The sequence below is a fragment of the Phascolarctos cinereus genome, unplaced genomic scaffold (genome assembly GCF_003287225.1).
Source record: "Phascolarctos cinereus isolate Bilbo 61053 unplaced genomic scaffold, phaCin_HiC Scaffold_726;HRSCAF=1367, whole genome shotgun sequence".
Lineage (NCBI taxonomy): Eukaryota > Metazoa > Chordata > Mammalia > Diprotodontia > Phascolarctidae > Phascolarctos > Phascolarctos cinereus.
This window is the reverse complement of record NW_027556098.1, coordinates 427,850,970-427,856,394: the sequence shown is the minus strand read 5'-3', so window position 1 is coordinate 427,856,394 and position 5,425 is coordinate 427,850,970. Positions and strand designations below refer to the sequence as shown.

General features: G+C 57.3%; 1 long non-coding RNA gene across 1 annotated transcript; it reads right to left on the bottom strand.

The window, feature by feature from the left end:
- Window positions 1-303: 303 nt before the first annotated feature.
- Window positions 304-1,361, bottom strand: LOC144454447 (uncharacterized). Its single transcript, XR_013482826.1, has 2 exons — window positions 1,275-1,361; window positions 304-403 (listed from the first exon to the last, which is right to left on the bottom strand). It is a non-coding gene; the product is annotated as an uncharacterized LOC144454447 (long non-coding RNA).
- Between the last annotated feature and the right edge of the window lie 4,064 nt (window positions 1,362-5,425).

Genomic DNA, 5,425 nt, shown 5'->3' with positions numbered 1-5,425 from the left:
TTTTAATAGCATAGAGAGCCCCTACTGAAGATCTCTAGCTCTCAGAGCAGACCAGTACCTTTTCTGCAAGGCAGCATGGTCTTAAAGAGTTGCCTAGATGCCGGAGACCTAGGCAAGGAGACAGAGAAGAGGCTGTTGGAGAGGCAGGAGGAGAACCAGGTGAGAGGGTTGTCCCAAAAACCTAGAGAGAGGAGGCGATCAAGGAGGAGAGGGGTGGTCCACAGTGCCCATGCCTGCAGACAAGCACAACCACAATTTATCTCCAGGAACGTACAAATGCAGCACAGCGGTTCATAAAGAGGATGAGGGTCTTGCGGAGGCCAGTTGGGACCAGAAGCCAAGGTGGCTCTTTTCTGGACACTGATGGGGGCTGTACTTTATTTTTGTTTGGGTTTTGATGGGGCTGTGGGAAAGAGCATGGAAATATTTTGTAATGTTTTCTCTGCTTTTGGAAAACGTGTTGCTAGCACTTCTATTTTCCTTAGAGGGAGGAGAGACACACCATATGTGACAAGATGTGACACTGGACCCTTTTTTCTTGCTGCTAAATCTGCCTGTCTTGTTCTCAATTCTGGGCCCAAAGTACAGAAATCTGCACGAATACAAGCACTGGCTGACTCCAGGAGGTATCTCTTTCTAATATAGATAGCCCTACCCTACCCTACTCTACAAAAACAAACTTAAAAGTACTCATGTTGATTTATCCTGAGGACTCTGGAGCCCAGGATACCTTGGAAGCCCCCCCTCCGTGTGCCGCCCCGCCCCAGCTCCTCCACTTAGGGTTAGCCTTTACGGCCTGGAATAGGGGGTCACTTCTAGTGCCCGGGGCGCCCCCCGCCCCCCGCCCCCCATCTCTCCAGGTGCCACGTTAGCTTCCCGTCATTCTCAGGTTTCCGTGTCTATGAGTGTCCAGACCGGAAGGGAGGGGGGAGGATGCGCTCCCCCCCCCCGCACTCCGCTCCCCCAGGGAAACAGTAGGGGAGAAGCCTGCAGGGGGCGCAGGCTTCCCAAAGGCGGGGAAAACAGCACATCTGGACTCCTGGACAAACGTCTGTGCTTTTTGTCAAAAGCAGAAACACTCCGGAGGCTCTAGGACCCTGGACAGCTCCCCCGCCCTTTGCCCGCTCCCAGGGTCCCCGCTGAGAGTCTCCTCCTCCGGGCAGGCCTCCGCGCTCTCCAGTGCCGGGTCCGGGGATCCCAAAGCGTTCTGCACCGGCGCCTTGCTTCTCCAGTTTTTCCGACTGTAAACCGGATCCCCCGCTTCCATTACTCACCTGGCACTGGCCACTGCCCGCGGATAACCCGTAAACTCTCGGCGAAGAGGCTGAGAAACTGCGCAGGCGCGTGCGCGGAAGCTCCTGAGAACCAGAGTCAAGGTAACGCGTCACCTCGTCCTCCTTCACCGCTGTGGCCCAAGGCGCATGTGCAACACGAAAGGGCGGCGATGGCATTCCTTTTTCCCGTCTCCTGCACGTTAGGACGATCACGTAGGCTTTGAGGCATGCGCGCCAACTGACGCTGGGCTTTCTGGGACTCGTATTCTACAGGGACCATCGAATGAGGCGACTGAGCTCAGCCTACATTTCCCAGAACGGCGAGGGAGGGTCCAGGTTTGGTCCTGGCCAATTGGGACGGCGTTTTTAACCCAGCTCTCTGCCCCATTCGAAGCCTCTACTCCGCCTACTTACTCCCGGGCCCCCCAAATCCGCAGGGAGACGCCATTTTCCAACAGAGAGTTACGTAACGCGCTGAAGCGGCAACTCCGCCCCGCGCCCACGTCTCCACGGCAACCGTCTCTCTTCCCCCTCCCTCCCTGGCCTTCAGTTGGAGGTTCGCCCCGTACAAGAATGGAGGAATGAGGCGGTCCTGGCTGCAGGCGCGTGTGCGCATGCGCTGCCGTGTCCAGAGGCCTGCCCCGGAGTCCGCAGGTGAGGGGGGGGAGCGCGGAGCAGCCGGTATGAGCGTCAGGACGGCGCCGTCCATGTAGTTACGGGACCAGGGTGGTGGCCGAGGGAGCCCCAGGACCCGTGGAGGGCCCCCGGTTCTGGGAGCCGCCCCGAGCCTAACCGGAGGGACTGTAAAGGGGGGGGCGGCGAGAGGCGGGACGGACGGGGAGGCCACTGCGCGCGCAGCACGGGGGGGTGGGGGAGTGGCGATGAGCCGGCTGCGCACGCATTCCTTGAGGGGCTGGGCGGCCCACCCCTGCTGCGTGCGCACCATGTCCGCTAGGAAAGAGGACTGGCTGGGGCTGGGAAGGGGGCGGGCCCCCTGCTCCTGGGGAGACAGTGGGGCCAGCCTCAGGTAAAGGTGCGGAGGTGGGAACTCGCTCGCTTAGTGATGACAAAGGGCTGGCAGGCGTTGAATGCCTTGCAGAGAGAGGAGGGAGGCGACCGAGAGCTGGCCCCCACCCAAGTGGCCTCTTGCCCTTTTTGGCCTTGAGCTGGGCTATCGCAGAAACCTGGGGGCCTCCCCTTCTGGGCCACACCCAGTCCCCCCTTAGCACCCTTGAAGCACACATGTTTTCGCCTCCTTCCTTGGGTACGTGCTCTGCTCCCCGTCTTGTGTTTGGACCCCACTTCCCCCATTGGAGTGTAAGCATCTTGGGGGCAGGCCCCAGTTGGCTAGCTTTTATTTGTAGCCTCACCAGCTTGGTGCAGTGCTCAACCCATAGTAGACGCTTAATAAATGCCTGATCTGCCTCCCTCCCCCCCCCTGCAGTGACCTAAGTGCATCTTTGGCTTACCTGCCGTTGTCCCCTTGGGTGGACAAGGGACTTCCTTGAGGTCACTCAGCTAGGAACTGTGGGAAGCTGTCTTTGAACCCAAGTCCCTCCCCTCCCAGTCAGTGGAGGTCCCAGACAGAAGCTGGAGGGCATGCGTCCTTGCGCAGGATTGGACCCCAAGAAGACCCTTAGGTTTTTGGAGAAGATATTTCTGGGCCTCTTGAGCCTGTGGTCAGTCCCAATCAGGTGTAGTCCACATTCGCCCCCAAACAGCACAAACTGGCCTCAGCCATCCACTTCCCCCTTTGGTTCCTGGCCCCTTCCTGTAGTTTGGTAGCGGTTTGTCTTGGCTGTCCATGTATCAGGTAGGAGACCATTTCACACGCCCCAGCAAGTAGCTAGGAGGCTTTCTCGGACAGAGGTAGAGAGATCAAGCCCTCCAGTATCTCCCTGGACACCCCAAAGAAGTCAGAATCCCCTTGAGAGCTGCCAGACAGCACCGCCCATCAGGTCACTCCTGCCAAGGCCATGCTGATGTCTGGAGAGCATCTTTTTTCACTGGGCCAGCTCCACGGGCAAGCTCAGGCACTCTCAGGAGCATTGGACTCTGCCTGAGACCTCCAGCTCCTCTGACAGTATGGAGAGCTGAGAGACGGGGGGCTGAGCTTAGCTGCGTGACTTGGGTTGGCTAAGAACATCTTTTGTTCGTGGACAGTCAGTCCCATCAGGTGGCATTAAGCACCTACTATGTGCCAGGTACTGTGGTAAGCACAGAGGATACAAGGAAAGGCAAAAACACAGCTGCCAGTCCAGTGGGGAAGAACAGAGGGAAGATGCAAAGATTAAGGAAGACTGGGGAAGCCCTACTGAAGAAGAGATGGTAGTTGAGAAGGAAGTGGGGAGATGGAGATGTGGAGGGTCTTGTGTGAGGAACAGCTGGGGGGCCAGTGTCACTGGATCAGAGAGGATGTAGGGAGGGAAGGGGGCAGGGCTCTGAAGGGTTTTGGATGCCAGAGGTCCTGGAGGGATGCCTCTGGAGCTGATGGAACAGGGGCTGGTATGGTCAAACCTCCTTTAGGGAGATCAGTTTGACAGCTTAATAGAGAATTGGATAGCGCACTCTAGGCTGGAGGGATGAGGGCCTGGCCCAGGCTGGTGGCAGAAATACCAGGACTTGGGGACTGAGGGCTGTGCCCTCGACAGTGATAGGGAAGGTGGGAGGCAGAGGTCACATCAGATGAAAGGGAGCAGGAAAGGCTTCCTGCGAAGGCCACGATCTGAGCAAAGCCTTATAGGGAGGAGGGCAGTAGGCTGGAGAAGGGTGGGCCTGAAAGCTGTTTCAGTGGTCAGGGTCAGAGGGGCTGGGTAGCTGGGCAGGGAGGGAAAGAGTCTGACTGTGAGGTGGCAAATGGAGTGAAGTTTGGTAGGGAGTCCAGCATGAGATGGTGGTGGGATAGATAGCGAGGGGGAAGGACGTGTCCAGGAGGCAGTGTGCAATGCAGGGCAGAGACTCAGAGCACTGGGTAGTCCTGTGCATGTAGGTGGGGTCCCCACGAGAAGGGAGCCGGGCGTAGTGTGAAGTGCCGTGCACCTGAGCGTGGGCAAATCATCTTTAGCCTCAGTTTCCTCTTCTGTAAATTGAGGGGCCTTTGAAGTCTAAAAGCATGAGCTTAGGAGAGGATTTCCCATTGAGGGGCAAGACCTCAAGGAGTCTGAGGCCCCAGAAGTCAGACACGCAGGGGGAAGACCAGGAGAACCCCCAAGTAAGGAGCATGTCCAGGAGGACAGTGGTCAGAAAGGATGAGGAAACATGGACTTGAAGTGTAGCACTGACCTTTGAAAACATGTTCATTCAAATAATTCTTCAAAAAATGTTTTTAGTAATGTCTTTTTGAATAGCTCAGCAGTCAGGGAGTGGTCAAACTCTTGATTCCAGGGTGCCCCCATCACCCTGAAGTGGAATTACAGACAGTCCCAGTGCTTGTGGATCTCATCTGGGCCCTGACATGCAGCAGGCTTAGTAAGCATTGATTAAACATCTGCTGTTTGCCTGGCCCTGTGCTAAGTGCTGGGGATACAAAGAAAGGTGGAGCTCACGACCTAACGGGGAAACCACTTGCAAACAACCACGTGCAGTGTAACTATTGGAGATAGCAGACAGAGGGAGGGCACATGGGGAAGGAGGGCGAGAGGAGGAAGGTGGGCAGCCCAGGCAGGAGCAGACGGAGGGAGCTGAGAGAGATGCGAAGGTGTCCTGGGGAGAACTGCCGGGGGCAAGTCCAGCCTTGAGATGGCTTGTGGAGGAAGTGGGATTGGAACTGGGTCTGGAGGATGGGGAGAACACAGGCGATGTCTGGTTCTTTCCATGCCAATGACCATTTGTCTCTTTCACAGGGAAGGAGACCTGACAAGGCACCAGGAAAGGGTGGGGGAAGGAAAGCTGGGAGGCTCTTGGGGCCAACGGAATGGAGAAGGGGTCCGGCCCCAAGGCGCCAGGGAAGAGACTGCTCAGGGGCCCCAAGAGAGACCGGAAGTCAATCACCCTGCACGTCAAGCTCGAAGTACTGAGGCGTTTTGAGGAGGGCCAGAAGCTCACACAGATCGCCAAGACCCTGGGGCTGGCCACCTCCACAGTGGCCTCCATCCGAGTCAACCGAGAGAAGATCAAAGCCAATTCTCAAGCGGCCACTCCCATCAGTGCCA